Raw genomic sequence first — 24,581 nt, 5'->3', positions numbered from 1 at the left:
TGTGTATGTGAGGTGCTAGCCTGTGTGAAGGGCTTGTGTATGTGTGAGACAGAGCCTGTGTGAAGGGATGCATGAGAGAGACATAGGTAGCCTGTGTGAGAATGTATGCGAGAGAGAGAGAAAGGGAGCTTGTATAGATGTGTATGCAAGAGAGAGGGCCCTGTATGAGGGGGTGTGTGTGTGCGGGTGAGAGAGAGTGAGGGAGCCTGCATGAGGGTGCGTGTATGTGAACTAGAGAGGGAGGGACAGAGGGAGCCTGTGTGAGGAGCAGTACTGAGAACGGGGTCAAACTCTGGGACTGGCGATAGAATGGAAGGAGTTGAGCCTAGAGGTGGAGGGGAGAGGTACTGGCAGGTGGAGGAGTTGGGGCCTGAGAGGGCAAAGTGGCCAAAGGACTAGGGAGAGCGAGTGGAAGGGACAATCTTACAGGGAATTTCTAGGGAAATTCTGCTCAAAATATTTAAAATTTTGCATTTCTAAGCAATAACTTTTTTTCTGTATTAATTTAAAATGTAATTACTTAAAGACTGTCATGTAAATTGTGTTATTTTGACCAAATTAAAGTTTGCAGAATTTAAAGTTTTTGTGTGCAGAATTCCCCTAGGAGTAAAGTTTGGGATTATATTAGCCAGATTTTTGCTATCTCACTCCCCATTTCTTATCAATTAATCATCCTGCTATCATACACCTTGCATGATAAACTTACCAATAATCAGAAAAAAAAACTATGGGATATTCTTATTGCATATGCTTTGCAAATGGTACTCAACAATTAGAAACCTAGCAGTCTTCCAAGTGGCACTTATTGGTGGAATACCATAATTATGTATGGTGCATGAATATGAAGCTGCAATCGTGTTGAAATTGCAAGAGAAAAAAAAAAGTTTATCTTATTTGGAAATCCTTAACAGATTATCTTGCTAAATAGTACATTTTTGTAATCTACGCTAGCAAACTGAATGTATTAACACTCTCCTGTATTTTGTTTTATCTTGTTATTGTATTGTTTAAATTTCAATAAAAAGATTGAACTAAAAAAAAAAAAAGGAAGTGGCAGCCAAAGCAGGTTCTCCTGTGCTAGCATAAAGTGAGCATGTTTCCTTCTTCCAACAATTAACTTGGCTGGATTAAGTTGGATTCGTTTTAAGGTGGAACTGGATAGGCCCTTGATTAGCAGGTGTAAAAGCGGCCTGCACGTTTGATGATGTATGCGTCTACTCCATTTAGAAACTATGCAAATGCGCTTGTACTTCCAAACCCCGCCTCTTTGTATGCGCAGACCTTTCGATGCAGCAGTGATGTGCATGCGCCCGCCCTTCTGAAAGTGCAGGGAGGCTACACGTGGAATATGACAATTTTACATACACAACGCCCCTTAACTCTATGAAAATTGCCCCTAGAATGACCTAGTCCTGGTTGGTCAGAGCTTTTATCTTTATTGTAATGTGTTTTATCATTTAATGGAATTGTAATATTTGTAACTGTTTGTTATTGTTTTAGATGTTTTACTGTTTATATTCTCAGTTTATTATTGCATGTTTCGTCTTTGGTATTTGTTGGAATACTATGATCTATGTTTATATTGTTCACTGAGCTGTATAGTCTAGCGCAGTGGTTCTCAACCTTTTTCCCATCGTGACACACCTGACAGACCACGTTCACATGTGTGACACACTGCTTATTACAATTCACAGCGGAAATAAAAAAAATAAAGGCCCAGTATTATTTTTATTGTTAAGAATGGCACAAGGGAAAGATATATATACTGTCTGAACAGAAATTGCATAAATAGTAAACATCCCACACCAAAACAGCACCAATTTCCAGTACTCAAACAGTGAACACCTTACTTAAGAAAAGGTAACACTGAAAATATTACACCAGGCCTTAAGACACCAATACACCTCCTATTAGGAAAACGGACCAAGCCAGGCTACTATAGAGCCCTACACAAACTACACGCCAGCAGACAACCTCACCTGAATCACATGTGCTGACCCTCACCTAACAAAGAATAAAGAGACCATAAAGCATAACTAGAAGCATGCAGACAAAAACTGAACTGGAAACCGCAACAAGGCAGAGAGACTGTATGCTGTGTAAGAAAGGAAAAAGAGAAACATCACCCATCCTTATAAAACAAATCAAGAAATATAAAATCAATAGCAGTAAAACCATACTAACAAAAAGAACAGATTATCTCAAAACAGCTGATGAATGGAATATCCAAATAAAAACTGATATAAAAATTTCTAGATACCAATAAAATATTTCAAAATAGCAGACACAAAGATCCAATAATGAAAAATAATAAGGATACAAAAAATGTTTTGCTCTGATACCTGGGAACGTTTGATATCCAGGTGCCCTGAGATTGTTTTGAATTAGCAGGAGGAGGGGTGGTTTGCTTGCAACTTTCACCTCTTTCTCTCACACTGGCTCTCAATCACTCACATATACACATGCTTTTTCTCTCATTTATATAGGCTCTTAATTACACATTTACATACATGCTGTCTCTTTTCACGCTTACATATACAAGGCTTTCAATTGCACACATACATGCTGTCTTTTTCTCTCATACACAGACTCTCATTCACATGCTTACACACATGCACTCTCTCTTCCTTTCATTTACACACAGGCTCTCAATCAGATACTCATATGCTCCCTCACCTAAACCAGTTCTCAGTCACACACAGACACACATGCTCTCTCTCTTACTTATACCCACAGGCTCTTAATCATACATACACATGATTTCTCTCACACACAAAGGTTCTCAATCACAAACTTACACATACAGGACCAGATATTCGTACCTACGCGCGGGCGTAGATTTGTGCATGCAACCTGGCGCGCACAAATCTACGCCCAATTTTATAACATGCGCACGCAGCTGCGCACTTGTTATAAAATCCGGGGTTGGTGCGCGCAAGGGGGTGCACACTTGTGCACCTTGAGTGCGCCGAACCCTAGGGGAGCCCCAATGACTTTCCCTGTTTCCTCCGGAGGGAACTTTCCTTCCACCCCCCCACCTTCCCCTATCTAACCCGCCCCCCAGCCCTACCTAAATCCCCCCACCTTTATTTTTTAATTTACGCCTGCCTCTGGACAGGTGTAGGTTGTGCACGCCAGCCAAATGCCGGTGCGCGATCCCCGGGCCCAGCGGCATTGGAGAGGCCTCTGGCCATGCCCATCCCCCACTCCACCCATTTTTCAAGCCCCAGGACTTACATGCGTTCCGGGGCTTGCGCGTGTCGCTGGGCCTATGCAAAATATGCTCGGCGCGTGTAGGAGTGGGTTTTCGGGGTTAACGCGTAACCCTTTTAAAATCCACCCCACAGGTTCTCATACACTTCCATTCATGCTCTCTCTCACACACACCTACTCTCTTTCACATATACAGGCCTCAATCAGTCACATATTCGCTGTCTCACTCACTCACACACACTCACACAAACACACAGCACCTCAAACACATAGGCTTGCTCATTCACTCACTCACTCCCCCCCCCCCCCCCCCCCCCCCCCCCCCCCCCCCGAACTAGCGGCAGCAGCAGCCTACTTCATTTTCAGCCCTCACGGAGAAGAGACCCATCGGCTGTGGGGGTTGACGACGTTCTTTGTTTTTCTCCAAACCACGCAGCTCATTCCTCAGGCTGCGCCTCTCTTCTTTTCTTCGGGCCGACGCTGCCTGCACTAGCATGGTCTCTTCTTCCCGCGCACGCACCCGCTGCTCACCACTTCCTCTTCCGGGCCACGGGGCGGGAAGAAGAGAGCAGGCCGGTGCCGCTGACTCCAGCTGTCCTGCCGCATTCTGCCCAGGCTATCAGCGTTTTAAGCCCGGGCGGAGGAGGACCGGGGAGCAGCTGGGTCAGCAGGGGACAGGGAAGTGTGGCGACACACCGGCTGAGAACCACTGGTCTAGCAATATAAATAAATACATAAAACCTGCTCTTAAACCCGTCTGCTAACTGAGGTTCTGCCACCTCCCCAAGGTGGAACTGAGCGTAGAGAGATAAGGTGATTTGCTTAAGATCCTATGTATATGTAAAACGGGTCTGTGGCAGAGCTGGGATTTCAATCCAGGAGGTGCTTACCAGGACCAGGCAAGAGTTATTCCCCCAGTACTCTGGAGGCCTTCAATTCTGTGTTTATGCACAGACCTGCATTTCATGCCAGCATCATTCTGGTCCTCCCATCCGAAGCTGATTTCCTATGCTTGGTCCCCTAACCTCAGAGGCTGGCTAACACCACACAGGCTGCCTGAGCACAAAGGAAGATGCCCTCTTATTTCCCTAACAGTATACACAGCATATGTAAGCAGGTGGATAGCTGGCCAGGGAGGCTGTGACGGTTTGCTTGACTTCTGTCCATTCACACACATTCATGTCCGGCCACACCAAGTCTAGCTTCCTAAAGTTGAAGGAGGATAACCTTCAAACAAATGCACATGGCGGCACATACGGGTACACATATATGGCCGCGAGCAGATATTTGCGAGTATTTTATAACCTGTGCGTATGATATATGCGCGTTTTTACACACAAATACATGCAGAGCATCGAAGCCACGCATATCAATGTATTGAACATGCATGCATTTCCAACCTATTTTAAAAATATACATGGGTAAATATGTATGCCCAAAAGTAAAGTAGGACTTACTCAAGTCCTGATTTATGCGCGTAAGTCACCCAATTTTTAAAACATACGCGTGTAAATGAATTTAACCAGTTTACCAATTAGTCCACCAGCTCGCCCAGTCCTTCGCCAGGTCATCGAGACCCTCCTGATTCTTCAGCCTGATCTCCCTCCACTTCCCTCATCCCTCCCCATCCAGTCAATGATGCCCAATTAACACGCTAAATATCACTCACGCCAGATAATTAGCAGGTGTACAATTATGCGCGTAAATTGGCAGATGTACGCCCACGTCTTTGAAAATAGCAACTTACCCACATAAGTGTTGGCCTCGCCCCAGAATATGCCCCCCCCCCTTTTTTTTTACACGCGTATATGTGCGTGTGAAAGTGAAAATCCGGGCATATTTTCGACTTTTATACAATAGGGAATATGTGAGCAGAGGCTACTGATGCACATGTATGCTAAGCTTTTCACACCTAAAGTTTTGAAAATTCAAGTTTAAAATGTGAGATGAAGAGATCTGTGTGCTGTTACTTTAAGTGAGGTTAAATGTACCAGGTGGAGCTGCTGTAAAGGGAAAAAGGGGCGAGGGGAATGTGGGTGTGAGGGAAGGGAGGGATTTGGTTATAGTTTACTGTCTGATGAGTTTACAACCTTAGTACAAATATTTTCAAGATTTTCATGATGTGATCTTTCATTAACAAACGTGAATATGCATTACAACTGTGAGCGAAGGTAAGACTGGAATCTAGTTTGCAAAATCGAACACAATTGTCATTAAATAGAAACTTAGACTAAAATGAAACAGAAACATAAGAAATACAAAGTTTCAAACCGTGCATTTTACGCGCCAAACCAAGATCCAGGAGCTTTACTGAGCAGATCAAGGCAGCTCTCCGGGAGTCTTCCTTCCCTGGGAGGAGTGAGCCGGGATGGCCTTTTCCTTTCTTCACTGTGGTTAGCAGAGCAAGGTGCAGGCAGGCAGACAGACAGACTGCCTCCCTCTGCAAGCCATGTGTGTCCACAGGAAGCCAGGACTGCAGTGCTGATGGGGGGGAAGGGGGGAGAACAGTCGTCCCCGTCCTGTTACTCTTCCAGCAGGAGAATCTTAAGTCCTGGAAATATGAAAACAAAGCCCTTTTCTTCTTGCAAAGGACCCTCCGGGGTCCTTCCCAGGGATTCCTGGTTCAGATACTGTAATGTGGGTTGGTGAGCAGGGGGAGGCCCCATTCTGTACAGCCCCTCTCTCCTCAGAGGGATTGTGGGCAGTCCCTTTAGGTTTGAGGAGAGTCAGGAGGCAGTAGGAGTTTGGATTTTCAGGCCCACTTGGAGGAATCAGACACAGCCTGCTGGGGGATCCTGAGCTGGTTGGGATTTCCCTCTGGGTTGATTTTTTGGGGTTTTTACCCTCTTTTTTTTTTTTGTGGTAGGAGCCTTGTGGTGAGACCCTTGGATATCACCTGGGCCCAGGGCACCGGCAGCCATGTGTCTGGGGTGCCCATGGTAGGGGAGACCTGCCCCCTCCACACCCTCACACAGGTATGTGTGAGTGAATGGGAGGCTGCATGGGATGAGGCAGGGCGTGTGCATGTGAGAATGGGATCCTGCCTGGCATTTGGGTGAATGTGAATAGGAGCTTGCCTGGGGTGTGTGGGTGTGAATGGGAGCTTGCCTGGGGTGTGTGGGTGTGAATGGGAGCTTGCCTGGGTTGTGTTTGTGAGAAACAACCCAGGCAGCTCCCATTCTATGTGTGTATGTTTGTGAGAGAATGGGGCGGCAGGTGGATAGCAACCTGCCAGCAGCTGAAATGAAGAGGAGATCCCAACCAAAGAAGAGCTGGAGATGCCTGTGGGTTTGCCTGAGAGGGAGTGTATGTGTGTATGAGCTTGTGTGTGTGAATATATAAGAAAGAGAGGGGAAAGTTTGTGCATCGCACTCCCACGAATCCACAATAATCTCAGGGTGCCTGGAAATCAAAAGGTCACAGGTATGGAGAGCATGAATTTTTAAAATCCTTTTTAATTTTATTTTTCAGATGTTATTTATTGTGTCTGCTGTTTTGAAATATTCTATTGGTGTTTGGGACACTTAAAAAAATTATATGTGAGTTTTTAATTATTCTGTCTTTTATTTGTCATCTATTTTTAGAATAAATTATCATGTCTTTACTGTTATGGTTATGTATTTATTTTATTTCTTGATTTTATTGTTTGATGTTTGAGGAATGGTGATGGTTCTGTTTTTTCATTGCTGCACTGCATAGAGAGTCTGTCTGGCTTCTTGCGGTTTCCAGTTTAATTTTTGTGTGTATTTGCATTTCTGCTTTATGGTTGCTCTATTCTGTATTTGGTGGTGGTCTAAGGTGTGTGACTAAGATGAGGCATTTTCCTAATAGGAAGTGTAATCAAGCTTTCAGAGGGTCAAGCCCACACCCAACACACATCACAATAGGCCTAATACCATATGAGTTCCAAGTGTCTTTTTTTTGCAGGGATTTCTGGTTTGCATCACAGCAGTGCATGTAAATGTAATCTAAGTGATATTTCTTTCCCTCAGGATACTGTACTTTGATATTTTTCTTGTAAAATATAAATGCATAACTCTTAACTGTGGGAGTGGAATGGGGCAAGGGGATGTTGTGCAAGGCTATAAGGTTCTCCTGGGGTATCAGTTTTCAAAGTTTGTATCACGGAAGGGAGCTGGGATTTTTTTTGGTGCTCCTGGGACAGACAATGAATGAACGGTGGGAGGGAGGGGGCAGCACAGTAATTGTTCGCACAGGGCAGCAAAAAAGCTTGCACCGTCCCTGGGTCTTCCTGCCCGACTAAAGGATCCCCTGCCTTCCTGGGGACTCCACTCAGCCACAGACAGAGGGAAAAGAAGTGCAAGGCAAAGAGCTCCTGTGCTGCTGAGGACAAACGTTTGGGCCATATTTCATTTGACTTTTGCAAATGACTCGACTCTGGGGGGAAAGAGCGTGCGTGAATCAGCCAGCCAGGAGTGCCCCCAGCCCCAAATAGATAGTAACTTCTTTGATGGCCCCATGGGAGTGCAGTCCGCACCCGGGGGTGGGGGTTACAATCTGAAAACTGGGTCATTCTGTGACTCTGTTACAGTGAAACCCATGCGACAGCAGTCCCCAGTCACAGGGCTAACCAGTGGCCCAGCCAGGCTGATGATCAGCAAAACTGCAGCCTCCCGTTCCTCTCTCGCCTCGCTTCATTCTCTGCTGCCCCCGTCTCTCTCTACCCTGAATCCCACCATAGTGAGAGGGCCCTCCCTGCTACAGAGAATTGTCTCTGTGAGGCACGGCTTCATTTTCACCGGCACATCAGTTGTAATGGCCGCAATGTGAGTGGATCTTGTCTGGTCTGTGCTCCTGCTTCTGGCAAACTCTCTGCCTTCCTGCGTGCAATTTTCAGATGTAGCAAGTTTCAGCCACGGCGGTCGGGCGTTCACTACAGGGAAGGTCTCATTGCACTGGAGAGGACATAGGCTCATAGGTGACAACCGGCATCCTGGCCCCTAGAAAGACTGTGCCTCTATTGGCCCTTCTCACAAGACCTTCCCCCTAACCCTGGGATGAGTGCATGTCTGCATTATAGACTGGACTTGCATTACTGCAGCCAGGAGCTTCCAGTCTATAAGGAATATGTCAGAAACCCACCAGGTTTGCACAGAGACTGCAGTGCATCTCATGGAGGAGGCAGCGACATGTGGAGCTGCAGACAGCGGGCAGCACTCCTGTGTGGAAAGCCTGGGGGGGGGGAGGGGTTGAGCCCCTGCCCCTGTCCATAATCACATGAACGTAAGTGAGGCGTGGTAGGTCTGGAATGGCAGAGAATGAGCTCCTTGAGAGGAAAGAGAAATCTGAGCCGTAATCGATGTCATTATCCGAGACGGCCGAAGCCAGGGTGGAATTCCATCACAAGCCCAGCTCAGCTGCCAACCGTCTCCAGGCCCCACCTGGCATGTTGTTAGGGTCCTTTTTCCAAGTGCGCTGGGATTTCTCTCATTTCATCAGTGAAAAATGCCTGTTAGATGGGAGATTAAAACCCCACGACTGGCTCCAAGTGGCTTTAATTGGTAGCTCCAGTCAAGGTTTCTATCGAAAGCAGCACCATGACAAGACTTCTAAATAACCAACCCAAGAGACGCCTTCTTCACCTGAAACCTCCAGGCCTCTGCCCACAGTCCCTGGAGTGACAGAGACCCACGTGCTCAGCTTCCCCTTTGCTACTACTGACTTCCCTTTCAGAGCCACAGTTGAAAAGAAACGGGACATGGGACCAGGTCATTTCTTTCAGATTCCCAAGGCTTCGACTTCTCGGCACCCGTCTAGTCAACCTTCTGCCCGAGATGATGGAGTGCAAAGCAGGAAGACAAAAATCAAAAAACAAACCCTGTCCCGGGAAAGGCGAGAGATCTTGCAGGCGGCCACACTCTGCGGCTGGCAGCTGGGATGTATCCTTAGCGGTAGGGACAGAATGACTGGGCAGACTGGATTGCCTTTTTCTGCAGTCATTTACTGCGTTGCTGTGTCAGCTCTCACCGCCAGCTCTGTCCCTGTGCGAAGCGCAGCAGGCGCCCGGCTCCGGTATCCGGGCTCCAGGGCTGGTTCATTCGTGTCTGGTGATTGAGGGGGGTCTATCATTACAGCCTTCAACTGAACCATGGAAATCATGAACCGAGGAACAACCAAACTTCACACTTGGATGTCTAAGTTCTGAGGGTTTCATTTAAATCTTTTGAAGGCAGCCAAAACATGCATTCTTCAGAAACCTGTGGCATAAAACAGCTTAAAATTGTGAGAAAAAATATTCCTACAGCTGGAATTTTGAGGGCAATTTGTTTTTGAATGGATGTGGTATGTGCGTTGGGTAAAACATCTTGGGCCATATTTAATAAAGAAATTTTCCTTAGGCACTGAAAGGGAAAAAGTCCTCTTTTTGAACAAGGCCTATTATGTTGTCACAGCTGTGTTTTGAGCAATAGCTGGCTCTAAAGACAAAAGGTGGCAGATCCTCAGTGCTGACTCTGTGACAAGCAGAGCACCCACATTAAGGATAAGGATCTCCTACCAGAATGGCCATCAAGGTCATGAGGTGAGATAAAGGGGCAGATCCAACCCACATTTTTCCCCTACTATACCTAGGAGCTTGGAGTTGCTGCCGTTCTTAAGAAAATCAGAATTACAAGCCCCAGTGATGTGGAACAGGAACACCAGGCTCACCACAACGTGTTCCTGTTGACCTGGGACAATCTGGTGCCCATAACGGCGGGGGACCAAGAGAAGACCTCATAGGAATATCCCAACTATAGAAGATGGTCATCATGACTGAGCTGGAGAGGCCAATGGCCCTGCGTTTCATGGGAAGCTCCTCACTATGGTCCAGAAATATCCTGTTATTGCCCTTACCTGCAAAAGAAAATAGACGGACAGCATCTGTTCCACTGTCTGTCACCAAGACCTATCAAATGGCAAAAAAATGTCTCTCAGAATAGCATTTGCAAGTTGATCGAATCGGGCTTTGTATGAGAAGCTGCAAGGGAGTCCATAGATGTGGAGAGACTCTTCCAGAGCTGCTCACCTTCCCCATCCTACTGCTAATGTGCAGGAGATACCCAGTGGCTGCAGCTGTGTGACCTTTCACCTTGAATTTCTCACACCTCTGAAATCGGTTGCCTGCCTGCCTTCCTCATCCCACCCCCCCAGTGAGTTTCTGATTGCGTGATCACAGGAACCCTTACTTCAGCCACAGCTGCGAGTCTCAGCATGAGACGATGCTTATTTTTGTAAAGTTTTCTTCACTTCTTATCCTGGGGTTTTTTTTTTTAATTTCTAGAGAGCTGAGGGTAATTGGTCTAGATGTCCTCACTTCTGAGACACGATGAGAAGCTGAATGATAAAAACAGTCCCTGTGGTTATATTTTTAATTCAACAACCGTTTCTGCAGAAACCATTCATCTCAGAGACGTGGGCATCCCTTTTCCCCCCTCTCTTGAGCTTCAGCGATCATCAGGCTGCCTGCTCTTTTTTCGCTGCCTTAAGAAAAATTCCAAGGGCTTTAAAAGCAAAGATGGGGTTGTTTTCTTATCCTGTGAACTGAAAGAAGAATTGCATGTGCAGAGACGGAAGCTTCTCGGTAAAAAGTACTGGTCAGGTGGACCATGAAGGAATTGCGTACGGAAAGAGAGAAACTCCTCGATATAAGGCACTGATTGGGTGGATCTTGGAAGAATGCTGGGGACAGAAGGGGAAACTCCTGCAGGGTAGTCACTGGACAAAATGGTACCCAGGGCAAGGGTGGCTTTTGGTGGGCCCCTTCTTCTGTTTTATGCTCGCAGATTCACAGACTGGGTGGTCCTCCCCGCTTGCTCACCACTTGTGACAGCCCTGCTACTCAGCGTAAGGTGCTGGTTGGCCAGGCCTTGGAGGAATCTTGTCTACAGAGAGGGAAGCTCTTCAGTATAATGGGCTAGTAGGGTAATGGAGGAATCTTGTATGCAGAGGGGAAGTTTCCTCTTATAAGACACTGGCCAGGTAGATCTCGGAAGTATCTTCTGGGCAGAGACGAAATCTCCTCAGTGTAAGGCGCTGGTTTTGTAGATTTTGAAGGAATCTTGAGTGCCGAAAGGGAAGCTCCTCAGTATAAGGGCCAGATCTCGGGGTGCAGATTGGCATGTGCGTGCTGTGCCTCAGACAAACACTGGACTTGGTTGGTGCTGTAGTATGGAGGAGGTCCTTCAAGTTAATAAAAGAGATGGAGGTTTTAGTCTGTGTGAGCAGAGTTTGACATTGAAATCCCCCTTTCCCTGGGGGTCACCTCTCCAGCCCTGGGGGAACATTGGGATGGCTCTGCCAGGCGGGGAAGACACAGTCTCTGGGCATGGGCTGGGGGCAGGATTCCCTGCAGGGCCAAACCGGGCAAGGGCCTCTCAAAATGGCTGTAACATCCACTCCGCTCTTGTGCCCCCAAAAATAAACATTTATTGCAAAAATCCAAAAAGCAATAGCAGGAAAACCCCCCCCCCAAGATAAGATCACAGTCCATTTTCAAAGTCCATGTCCATAGCCAACTGATCATTTTTCTCAACATGATACTCGGGCTCCAAAGAAAACAGTTCTCACAGCTGCAGCACCGTCATACTGCTGGGCTACTCCTAGGAGCTTCAGGCCCCGCTTCACCTCACTTGCACCTTCACACTTATTTTTTATTTTATTTATTTAGCATCACTTATATTCCACTGTCTCCACCTTGTGATCCACGTGGATTACAAATGACATGCACATTAATACACTGAAGCAACACACAAACAAATACACATCACTTCCAGGTGACATCCAGAACATCACTTCCAGGTGACATCCAGATCATCACTTCCAGGTGACATCCAGAACTTCACTTCCAGGTGACATCCAGAACATCACTTCCAGGTGACATCCAGAACTTCACTTCCAGGTGACATCCAGATCATCACTTCCAGGTGACATCCAGAACATCACTTCCAGGTGACATCCAGAACATCACGTCCAGGTGACACATTTTCAAGAAAGGGCATCACCCAGTAAAAAATGTTGCTAGCTGCAATTTTTATGGGTTATCCTAAGCTTGGGGATAACTGCACGGAGCAGCAGTCACTACCCTTAAAGGAACCATGGGAGTAATCTGCACAGAGTGGCAGTTTCTACCTGAGCGCACTGTTAGCCCCCTGTTTGGCCGCACGTTTAGGTGCGGTATTATTACTCCTTATACTATAAGGGGTAATAGTGCGTGGAAAACGCGCGGCCAACCCCCCCGAAACTAATATAGCGCTCATCACATGCAAATGCACGTTGATGAGCCTATTAGTTATTACCCCAGAATACTGAAAGTTAAATGTGCGGGCAAGGCCACACATTTTACTCTCAGAAATTAAAGCCTGCCCAAGGGAAAATGTACAGAAAAGCAGAAAAAAAATGCTTTTCTGTACACCCTCCAACTTAATATCATAGCGAGATTAATGCAACAGGGGGATTAGCACCTATTTAACCCGTGTCCGACGCGGAGTGAATGTGATAGCGCTCCATCACACGCAAATGCATATAAATGAGCCCTATTCCTCATTCTCTCTGCATACAAAAAAAATAAATGCGCGTCTCAGACGTACATTTATTGCTCAGGTATTAACGCCTGCCTGGAGCAAGCGTTAATACGGTAGCTGAGCGCAGGTAAAAGAAGTGCAGAAAAGCACGGCGCCCGCAATGGGGGTCATGCTAGCAAGGAGGCGCTAGGGTCGCTTGCATGACCTTAGCGCCTCCTTGCTAATGCGACCCCCCCACTGCGGCTGCCGGTTATGAAGACCGACCGCGGGTAAACTCGGCCTCGGTTTTCATAATCTGCCTGTCTGCCAGCACTGAAAATGGCCGCCGGCATCGGTCTTCATAACTTGGCGGTTTGCTGAGTTGTTATTATTAATATTTTTTTTAATTTAAAAAAAGAAGTACAGAAAAGCGACGACCCTGATAAGTATGCAATGAAATAGTAGTGGGACGGAAAAGCAGCAGGGGAGAAGGGATTTTAAGAAAAATAAAAATACAAAAGAGCATCTTCAGAGACATTGTTCAATTTAATAAAAGAATAATAGACGGAGGCTAAGGAGAGGATAACTGTAAATCGGTTACCCTCATTGAATAATCTCCGTACAAAATCACCACCAGACAAGCATTCCCTTGTATGTTTAAAGTTGGTGTACTGATGCAATTAATAGCAGTGGCTATTCCCTAAGTAAACTTAATTAATAGCCGTTAATGGACTTCTCCTCCAAGAACTTATCCAAACCTTTTTTGAACCCAGCTACACTAACTGCACTAACCACATCCTCTGGCAACAAATTCCAGAGCTTTATTGTGCGTTGAGTGAAAAAGAATTTTCTCCGATTAGTCTTAAATGTGCTACTTGCTAACTTCATGGAATGCCCCCTAGTCCTTCTATTATTCGAAAGTGTAAATAACCGAGTCACATCTACTCGTTCAAAACCTCTCATGATCTTAAGACCTCTATCATATCCCCCCTCAGCCGTCTCTTCTCCAAGCTGAACAGCCCCAACCTCTTCAGCCTTTCCTCATAGGGGAGCTGTTCCATCCCCTTTATCATTTTGGTCGCCCTTCTCTGTACCTTCTCCATCGCAACTATATCTTTTTTGAGATGCGGCGACCAGAATTGTACACAGTATTCAAGGTGCGGTCTCACCATGGAGCGATACAGAGGCATTATGACATTTTCCGTTTTATTAACCATTCCCTTCCTAATAATTCCTAACATTCTGTTTGCTTTTTTTGACTGCTGCAGCACACTGAGCTGACGATTTTAAAGTATTATCCACTATGATGCCTAGATCTTTTTCCTGGGTGGTAGCTCCTAATATGGAACCTAACATCGTGTAACTACAGCAAGGGTTATTTTTCCCTATATGCAACACCTTGCACTTGTCCACATTAAATTCATCTGCCATTTGGATGCCCAATCTTCCAGTCTTGCAAGGTCCTCCTGTAATGTATCAACAGTCTGCTTGTGATTTAACTACTCTGAATAATTTTGTATCATCCTCAAATTTGATAGCATCACTCGTCGTATTCCTTTCCAGATCATTTATATATATATTGAACAGCACCGGTCCAATTACAGATCCCTGAGGCACTCCACTGTTTACCCTTTTCTACTGAGAAAATTGACCATTTAATTCTACTCTCTGTTTCCTGTCTTTTAACCAGTTTGTAATCCACGAAAGGACATCACCTCCTATCCCATGACTTTTTAGTTTTCATAGAAGCCTCTCATGAGGGACTTTGTGAAACGCCTTCTGAAAATCCAAGTACACTACTTTCTACCGGTTCACCTTTATCCACATGTTTATTAACCCCTTCAAAAAAATGAAGCAGATTTGTTAGGCAAGACTTCCCTTGGGTAAATCCATGTTGACTATGTTCCATTAAATCATGTCTTTCTATATGCTCTACGATTTTGATCTTGAGAATAGTTTCCACTATTTTTCCTGGCACTGAAGTCAGGCTCACTGGTCTATAGTTACCCGGATTGCCCCCGGAGCCTTTTTTAAATATTGGGGTTACATTATCCACCCTCCAGTCTTCAGGTACAATGGATGCTTTTAATGATAGGTTACAAATTGTAACTAATAGATCAGAAATTTCATTTTTGAGTCCTCCTCCTTCGCCTCTTCCTACTCTTGGCCTCCTGGTGGGATCCAGTGGTGGTGACGTCAGCCGCATTGTCTTCATCTTGGGGCTGACTGTGCCCCCCAGGTTGCCGCCGCTGCCTGTGCAAGTGCACGGCTTGTACCGTGGGTTGTGCCGGCCCTGCCTATCAGCTTAGCCATCAAACCATCGGAGCTGCTTCTTTAGCTCAGCCTTATATTGCCTGGGTCAGAACTAGAAGGTTACAGGCTTCAATCCTGTGGTCTCTAGATATAAACAGGTGGACTGTGGAACTGCCGACTTGATCTCCCAGCTAAGGACGCACTCCTTGGTGAGTGAGGAGAAAAGATTAAGGAGGTATCTGATCACTCAGTCCATGCATGAAAGGGTCTCATTAGGAGCAGCTGAGGCAGTGAACCCTTTCTCATTTACAATTAATGGTTAAACAGAGGATAAGGACTTCTTAATCTCCTCCTTCCCATGTTCAACATCCAGCACTTGCAGGGAAAGTTTATTGCATGATTTGTCACCACCCTGCATTTTATGTCCCTAGCTCCGAGTCACCCGCCTCGGCCTCTTAACAGGGTGCAGGAAGTACCTGGGACAGGAGCATCATTTTACCCATGGGGAAGGCTGCTGGCCTGGTAACAAAACCTTCTGCAGAGTAAAAGGATATCCACATCACCACAGGCCCAAGGCATGACGTATGAATTATGGACTGAAGTGCCGTTTATTCTGGACTCAGAATAACTTCTCTCTCTGTTGTGGGATGGGACTGTGTGTGCTTCAGCAGCACTTCTGATTCATTTAAATGACTGCACTTTGCAATAATAACAAGAGGATTCTCAGGCTGAATTTCTTCCCCAGGCTGCTGTCAGCACAGAGGGTAAACAAGGAGATGGCAGGCGATGCTGGTGAAAGCCGCCCCTCTGGGACTAGAGAGGTTTTGGCTGAGAGAAACCATTAAATAAAATGAGAGTAAGCAGCATGACATGATACCCAGAGACGGAATAGGATCAGCAGCAATTATCTGAGTGCAACAGAGCCTGACTTTATGTAAATATTGGTTATTTGAGCTTTATGCAAATCCCTGCCTACTGATTGGATTGAGTCCAAAACGCAGGTTCACATCAGTGCATAGTCTCCTACTACCCTGCTGCTCTACTGCCCTGCTGCTTCTCTCTCTCTCTCTATCTATCTAAACTGTGTGTATATATATATATATATATATATATATACAGTTCGACTCTAGGGCAAATGGCACCCTGGGTGAAAGTGCCCCCCCCCCATGTCTCTGTTCGGCCCGCAGCAGGATGTTAGGCCCTTCAGTTCTGAAGAGATGAAGGACATGGTAAGGTGGGCGATGGCACTGGAGCCACTGGAGGAGAATGAGGTGGTTAGGTGGGTGATAATGTTGACGTCCCTGGGGGTTGGGTGATGTGGTTAGAAGGCTGATGCCATTGAAGTCTCTGGAGGTGATCATCTGATAGGAAGGTGATTTAACTGGTCTCTGCAGGTGAGTGACACGGTTAAGTAAGTGATTCCATTGAAGTCTCTAGAGGTGAATGATGTGGTTGGAAAGGTGATGCAAACAGACAAAAGGGATCAGACAATAGAAAAAGAAAATCAAAGAACGGCGCACTGAAACCTCAATCAATGTGTACTATGTATTGAGGTGTCAGCAAGCCAGACAGTATTGGGTATTGAGCTCCCAAACCAAGACTTCTTTATCATCCACCTCTTTTATCCACCTCTTATTTGTAATGGAACCCATGAGGAAGGGAGTTATATTCGACCTAGTGCTCACTAACAGGGATAATGTCTTTAATGTCTGGGTGGGTGCCCACCTGAGCACCAGTGATCATCAAATGATAAGGTTGGATATTGCAAATAGGATACAGAGAGGTCACACAAGGACCCAAGTTTTGAATTTCAAAAATATGGACTTTTTTTAAAATGGGGATGTACTTGGAGGTAGAACTAGAAGACTGGGATAAAAATTGGAGAGGTGGAGCAACAGTGGGGGCCAAGCTAAAAGGAGCTACTTCAAAGGCAACAGATCTATATGTGAGAAAAGTAAACAAGAGTAAGAGGAAAAAGAAACCATTCTGATTCTCAAGGGAGGTGGCTGAAATAATAAAGGCAAAAAGAACAGCATTCGAGAAATATAAAAGATCCAAAAAAAGAGGAAGAATATCTGGTGAAACTGAGGGAGATGAAGAGAGAAATTAAGAAAAGAAAAGGTCAGGTGGAAGAAAGGATGGCCAAAGAGGTAAAGCGAGGAGACAAAACACTTTTCAGATATATCAGAGAAAGGAGGAAGGCTCATAGTGGTATAGTGAAATTGAAAGATGACAAAGATTAATGGGTAGAGAGAGACGAAGAAATGGCAGAAATATTAAACAAATATTTCAGTTCAGTATTCACTAAAGAAGACCCTGGAGAAGGACCGTCGCTCGTAGACAAGACCGTAGATGGAGATGGGATACGAGGAAACTGTTTGCAGAACAGAATGTATAGGAGGAGCTAGACAAACTGAAAAGTGTGTTGCGGATGTGGACCCTTAGCCCGAGGTGGAGTTGGACACTACCTGTTGCCAAGGCAAAGACCGAATGGCGGAGCTGCCTTAAGTAGTAGGGGGCCCGAAGACGTCATCATCCGGGTCCGCGGGAAGTTTTCCCGCCACGGCCCCTTTAAAGTCGGGGAAGGTGCACGCCTAAGACAGACAGATTGAACTACGTGGTGGGCGGCGTCTCTCCTCGACGAACATGGAGAGATCCAACTGGATCGGAGGAGTCTGGCAGAGCTGCCGGAGGACCCTGGGAGCGTATCAGTGAGCGCGAGGGTGTAGGTGACTGCCTACCGCTGCCAAAGAGGAAGGGCCAGGTCTACGACCCGGGCGTTGGGGGTAGTTTGAGCCGGTCGTGGGCCTGCCGCGACCGGGATATGCAACAAAGTGGACAAGGCCATGGGGCTGGTTGGATCCATCCCAGGATACTGAGGGAGCTCAGAGATGTGCTTGGTGGGTCCACTGAAGGATCTGTTCAATAGATCCCTGGAAATGGGAATGATGTGCCGCAAGATTGGAGAAGAGCTGTGGTGGTCCCGCTCAACAAGAGTGGGAGCCGAGAGGAGGCTGTGAAACCAGCGCTTTCTCAACCGGTGTGTCGCAAGCACCGGCAGTGTGTTGTTGCGAGCTCCGGTCTCTCCCACTGCTTTTCTTCCTGCTGCCGTTGCCGCCGGGGCTAACAGCACATTCAAGCCCAATGGGAACGGGCAGCGTTGTTAGAGGAAGCTGTGGCACCTGTGGTTGGCCTTTTCTTCTTCCCGCGCCTGCCCCGGAACAGGAAGTGATACACAGTGGCAGTGCGCAGGAAGGAGAAGAAAGAGCTTGTGTAGCGTGGGAAAAGTAGTGGCGGAGGCAGCAGTATCGGCCCCCGAGCAGTAGCATGGCCGGAAGCAATCGAAGCAGCCGCAATCGGCAAAGGAGACAGCAGTATAAGTCTCCCACAGCCAATGGGATTCTTCTTTCTTGGCCTGCAGGGGCTGGAGGAGGAGGCTGCAGCTACCATTTGTGCTCGGGGGGGGGGGGGGGGGGGGGAGGAAGTGAGTGAGAGAGAGGACAGCCAGCCATGTAAGTGAGAGGCATGTGTTTGATTGAGAGCATGTGTTTGATTGAGAGCATGTCTGTAATTCAGAGCATGTGTGTAAGTGTGTGAGAGAGAGCATGTGTGTGATTGAGAAAAACTGGTCAGAGGTGATGTGTGTATATGTGAGAGACAATAAAGTGACTGGTCAGGGAGATGACTGGAATGTGTGTGAGAGAGTGAGCGATTGGTCAGGGAGGTGACTGATGTGTGTGTGTGTGTGTGAGAGAGAGAGAAAGCATGGAAGTGAGAAATCTGGGTATGTGAGAAAGCATGGGAGTAAGAAGCTTGGTGTTGTGAGTGTGTGTGTGTTTGTGTGTGTGTGTGTGTGAGAGAGAGAGAGAGAAAAAGCATGGAAGTGAGAAATCTGGGTATGTGAGAAAGCAGGGGAGTAAGAAGCCTGGTGTTGTGGGGGTGTGTGGAAAGAAAGAATGGGAGTGAGAAGCCTGTATATGTGAGAGAGAGCATGGGGGTGGGAAGCCTGTGGGGGTGTGCATGCATGAGAGAGAGACTGGTTGGTAAGGTGACGGTGTGTGTGAGAGAAAGAGACAGGTGTGTGTATGTGAAAGAAAGTGATTAAGGGAATGAGAAGCCTGTGCATGTAGAGAGAGCGAGCATGGGAATGAGAGAGAGACTGGTGCGTGTGTGTGTAAGAGAGAGAAAGTGATTATGGGAATGAGAAGCCTGTGCATGTGGAGAGAGTTGAGCATGGGGAGTGAGAAACCTGGGTGTGGTGGGGTTGTGTGTGAGACACAGTATGGGAGTGAGAAGCCCGTACATGTAAGATAGAACATGGGAGTGGGAAGCCTGTGTGTGTGCATGAGAGAGAGAGACTGATCGGGACGGTGATGGTGTGTCTGTGTGTAAGAGAAAGACTGGTCGGGAGATTGGTTGTGTGAGAGACAGAAACTGGTCATGGGGGTGTGACTGGTATGGTGTGTGTGAGATAACTCGCATGCAAAGTTTAGGCTCCCCACCAATGACTGTACTTGTTATAAGGTTAATTTCCAGCACATACGGAGCCCCATCCACCATCTCCTTCAATTTTTCCACCTTTTCTTCGGGTAGTCTTGACACCATATTCACAGAGTCCAATTCAATACCAAGAATGTCAGGGAATTACTATGGCCCTTCCGTCTTTTGCGATGCGACAGGGATACCAAAATCCTCTGCGTCCTCAGAAAACAACTCAGTAATTCCTTGCAGGTTTCTGAGTTTTTTTGCTCCAATAAACAAGAAGTTATCCAGATAGTGCACTACATTGGAAAAAACCGACCTCTGCTCCCACTACCCAATGCACAAAAGTACTAAACGTCTTGAAGTAGGCGCAGGAGATGGAACAACCCATGGGTAAGCACTTATCAAAGTAAAACTTCCCCAAAAAACTGAAAACCCAATAACGGGAAACTATCAAGATGAATGGGTAATAGACGAAAAGCCGACTCAATATCCGCTTGGCCATAAGGACCCTGAGCCCATTGTGTAAGTATCCAAACTGCCGAATCAAAAGAGGCGTAACAACACTTTACAGAGCTCCCGTGGTACAAATTACATTGATTGAGCTGCCTGTGGGAAAGACAGATTATGTATGAGGGGAAATTTACCTGGTTCCTTTTTGGCACAGAGGTTCCTTGAAAGGTCCGGCTATTCTCCTCAGCGGACAGCTCAGATGTCAATTTCTTGACAACCACTCTCCTTCCATTTAACCACCGAAGCAGTACCTCGCCTGGCATCGTCCAATGAAACCAGTATAGGGAATATTAAAACCTGCTGAGAAGCCTTCCTTCAATACCCTCGCAGTTCCTGCCTTAGGATAAATTCGGAGCCAAGGCTCCATAGCCTCAGCCCTCACAGGGGATGGGGCCCTCAGGAAAACCTCATTTTCCTGCCGGCCCGGAATTGCTCCCGCCCCCAGAGGGTCCCCTCCTCGCGCATTTGGTTGCTGGGTGACTGGGGCCACAATTGGAGCACACGTGCTTAAATTTACAATCTGTGAAATTGCAGCGAGACCTGTTAAAACGCCAGCACACATCGGAAACTCCGGCCGCATGTTCTCCTGCACCGGCTGGCGCGGGCCCTGATCGAAAGGGTCGAACGCCCAACCCACCACCAGCCAAATCCTCAACCAGTCTTCAAGCTTTCTTGAATCACTTTTCATTTTCTTTTCTCCTTTAGGCGTGTCCCCTCTGATGCAGATCTTAGAATCATTGCAAATAGACAAACTTTACTTTCTATTCCTTCCGCCAGGTCGCTCACGCAGGTCTGGGGGTACCAAGTCAGCGGTGACCCAGCAGCTAATGGGGTTCTCATTTTTTATGAGAGCCCATGGCTGGGGTTACCCAATGGGTCGCTTCACAGTGCGTAAGGGGCTAAGGGAGCGGGTGTGATATAGGATAGTAGGCGGCTCATCACACATGACATATTGATGGCATTATGGGATGTAGCCACGATAGTATGTTCTTCCGACTATGAGGCTTGCCTCTTCCGCACGGCTTTTGTTTTGGCCTTTTTTGGGGGCCTTTCGTATCGGGGAACTAGTAACTAGGGCTTGCCAAGGTGCTGAGGGCACTGGGCTACAGCTACGTCATTTGCAGATTGGAAAAGGATTTGTTAGGCTACTAATTCCAAAGTCGAAAACAGACCAGGCAGGTTGAGGGGTGGAGTTGGTTTTAAGGGCAGTAGTGGGACTTCACACTTGCCCAGTGGCAAATTTATCTGGTTATATGGCCATCTGCCCGGCGGGGAGCGGTCACCTGCTAGTCCATCAGGATTTGCGCCCCCTAACCAGATATCAGTTTGAAATGGTTTTTCGGGCGGGGCTAGTCAGGATTGGTTTAGGGGATGCCAATTTAGGGACACATTCCTTCCGCATAGGGGCGGCCACCTCTGCTGCTGGGTCTGGCTTGGGGGACGAGGTAATACAGAGGATCGGGAGGCGGAGATCCGATGCCTTCCGACTGTACATTAGGTCAGGGGTGGGGGACTTGGGGACCTTGTGCTAACTGTTTTTGGTTTTCTTCTAGATTTTGTGCCCCATGGTCGGCAGGCTTGGGTCATCGGGCACTCCTTTGTGGTCTGGGTGCACAAACATGCATGTCATTGGCCTTATAGCCGTCACTTGGGTTTGGCTGCAGAGGACGTGGCCGTCCATTGGCTGGGACGATGGGGGATGCGCTGATCTGAGCTCCTACCTCTTGTGCGGCATTCATTGGGTGCTCAGTCTCTTCCGGACGTGCTGGTGGTGCATTTGGAGGGCAACGATTGGTGTAAGCTATCGGGCCGACAGTTTATTAACATGGCGAGGAAGGACCTTTCCATGTTAATGGTCTGGATGCATGATGCGGTTATATTCCAAGGCCTGCCAAAATGGAGCAGCGCATCTGGGGGCGCTGCAGGGCGAAAGCCAATCATCAGATTGGTTCCTGGTTGAGAGTCGTGGAGTGGGGGGGGGGGGGGGGGTGCACATAAAACACGAGTGGTCCTGGGATGTGCAGGATGACCTCTTTAGGCCGGATGGGATTCACTTATCTTTTATCGGCAGGGGCCTATTCATTAATGCGATCCAAGAGGCCTTGGAATGCGTGTTTAGCAGGGAATCTAGGGCCGCGTGTTTGGGGAGGCGCAGGATAGGCTCGCCTTCCCGCCTCTTTGGCGGTTTGCCCGAGCCTCTTTAGTGCCAGGTGGTGGCTCGACGGGTAGCCAGTTTAGGGCATCTACTGGCTGGAGCGATACCCGTTGGGCAACTGGCTCCTCTGGGCTTAGCTCCTTGCTGGCCGGTGGCGGGGGCTGGAGTTTCGGCAGCGGGTGCTGCCTAACCAGGACCAGGCCGGGTGGCCTATGGTTGGTTATCTTGCTAGCTGGTGGCGGATAACTGGAGTTTTTATATTGTATAAGGCCTCGGGCTAGTTATGTTGGTTAATAAAGCTGCGGCCTGATGTTTCCCATACCAGAGTGCTATGTCTTTATTGAATATATTGTGAAAGGGTGGTGAAAGAAGGGTGAGTGCCAGGAAAAATAGTGGAACGTGTTCTAAACATCAAAATCACAGAACATATAGAAAGACATGGTTTAATGGAACAAAGTCAGCATGGCTTTACCCAAGGCAAGTCTTGCCTCACAAATCTGCTTCACTTTTTTGAAGGAATTAATAAACATGTGGATAAAGGTGAACCGGTAGATGTAGTATACTTGGATTTTCAGAAGGCGTTTGACAAAGTTCCTCATGAGAGGCTTCTAGGAAAAGTAAAAAGTCATGGGATAGGTGGCGATGTCCTTTCGTGGATTGCAAACTGGCTAAAAGACAGGAAACAGAGAGTAGGATTAAATGGACAATTTTCTCAGTGGAAAGGAGTGGACAGTGGAGTGCCTCAGGGATCTGTATTGGGACCCTTACTTTTCAATATATTTATAAATGATCTGGAAAGAAATACGACGAGTGAGCTAATCAAATTTGCAGATGACACAAAATTGTTCAGAGTAGTTAAATCACAAGCAGATTGTGATAAATTACAGGAAGACCTTGTGAGACTGGAAAATTGGGCATCCAAATGGCAGATGAAATTTAATGTGGATAAGTGCAAGGTGATGCATATAGGGAAAAATAACCCATGCTATAATTACACAATGTTGGGTTCCATATTAGGTGCTACAACCCAAGAAAGAGATCTAGGTGTCATAGTGGATAACACATTGAAATCGTTGGTTCAGTGTGCTGCGGCAGTCAAAAAGCAAACAGAATGTTGGGAATTATTAGAAAGGGAATGGTGAATAAAATGGAAAATGTCATAATGCCTCTGTATCGCTCCATGGTGAGACCGCACCTTGAATACTGTGTACAATTCTGGTCGCCGCATCTCAAAAAAGATATAATTGCAATGGAGAAGGTACAGAGAAGGGCTACCAAAATGATAAGGGGAATGAAACAGCTCCCCTATGAGGAAAGACTAAAGAGGTTAGGACTTTTCAGCTTGGAGAAGAGACAGCTGAGGGGGGATATGATAGAGATGTTTAAAATCATGAGAGGTCTAGATGGGTAGATGTGAATTGGTTATTTACTCTTTCGGATAGTAGAAAGACTAGGGGGCACTCCATGAAGTTAGCATGTGGCACATTTAAAACTAATCGGAGAAAGTTCTTTTTTACTCAACGCACAATTAAACTCTGGAATTTGTTGCCAGAGGATGTGGTTAGTGCAGTTAGTATAGCTGTGTTTAAAAAAGGATTGGATAAGTTCTTGGAGGAGAAGTCCATTACCTGCTATTAATTAAGCTGACTTAGAAAATAGCCACTGCTATTACTAGCAACGGTAACATGGGATAGACTTAGTTTTTGGGTAATTGCCAGGTTCTTATGGCCTGGATTGGCCACTGTTGGAAGCAGGATGCTGGGCTTGATGGACCCTTGTCTGACCCAGTATGGCATTTTCTTATGTTCTTATGTTCTTATGAGTGATTTTCTGGCTGCCTCTGTTATCAGGGTAATCAGCACTAAAGCACAACAGAAAATAAGTCCCAGGGGCAGAGATAACAGCAGAAACAGCCAGGATAATAACATGCACTACCCATTAGCAGCAAGATAAGCACCAACCTCTAGTTCAAAACAATAAAATAGACCTTTAATCTGTAACTCAAAATAATCCAAACATTGCTCACACAACCATCTAGTTGAGGATTATCCCACAAAGGAAAAGGAATTCTGGTTGAAATTTGTGTCCATGTCTTCTTCTAGGGCTCCACAGGGAAAAACTACACACAATAGTGCCTAGGACCTTCCATGACAGAGCAAGGAAGGCCACTTCTAGGCTGGAAAATCAGAAGGCCCGTAGAGCACCACAGAAGACTCCACTCCAAGGCTACGGCTCTACAGAACTCAGACGTAAGACTGGCACACGGAGAACAACCCAACCCTTCTGCTCCTCGGACTCAGCCTTATGTACCCCTTCCAGGTAATCACATATAGCACAAAGATAGAGTAACCCTTTTTAGAAGCCTGTATTGCAAAACTAGCTACCCATAAGAAGTAATAGAAACGATTATGTGCTAGAGGTTAAGTACATGCCACTTATAAATATAGCCTGAGACCTGGAGTCAT

The 24,581-nt window shown here is 46.7% G+C and overlaps 1 long non-coding RNA gene across 2 annotated transcripts in view; it reads left to right on the top strand.

Moving 5' to 3' along the window:
• The first annotated feature begins 12,005 nt into the window (after window positions 1-12,005).
• LOC115097544 overlaps window positions 12,006-24,581 on the top strand; it is a 32,503-nt gene continuing 19,927 nt past the window's right edge. For both annotated transcript variants that reach the window (XR_003858301.1, XR_003858300.1), the window contains exons 1-2: window positions 12,006-12,187; window positions 24,219-24,435. This is a non-coding gene — a long non-coding RNA (uncharacterized LOC115097544). The remainder of the gene's footprint in view (window positions 12,188-24,218; window positions 24,436-24,581) is intronic.

This window comes from Rhinatrema bivittatum, chromosome 8 (assembly GCF_901001135.1).
Source record: "Rhinatrema bivittatum chromosome 8, aRhiBiv1.1, whole genome shotgun sequence".
In the NCBI taxonomy this organism is placed as follows: Eukaryota; Metazoa; Chordata; class Amphibia; order Gymnophiona; family Rhinatrematidae; genus Rhinatrema; species Rhinatrema bivittatum.
This window is presented reverse-complemented; position numbering and strand designations above follow the sequence as displayed.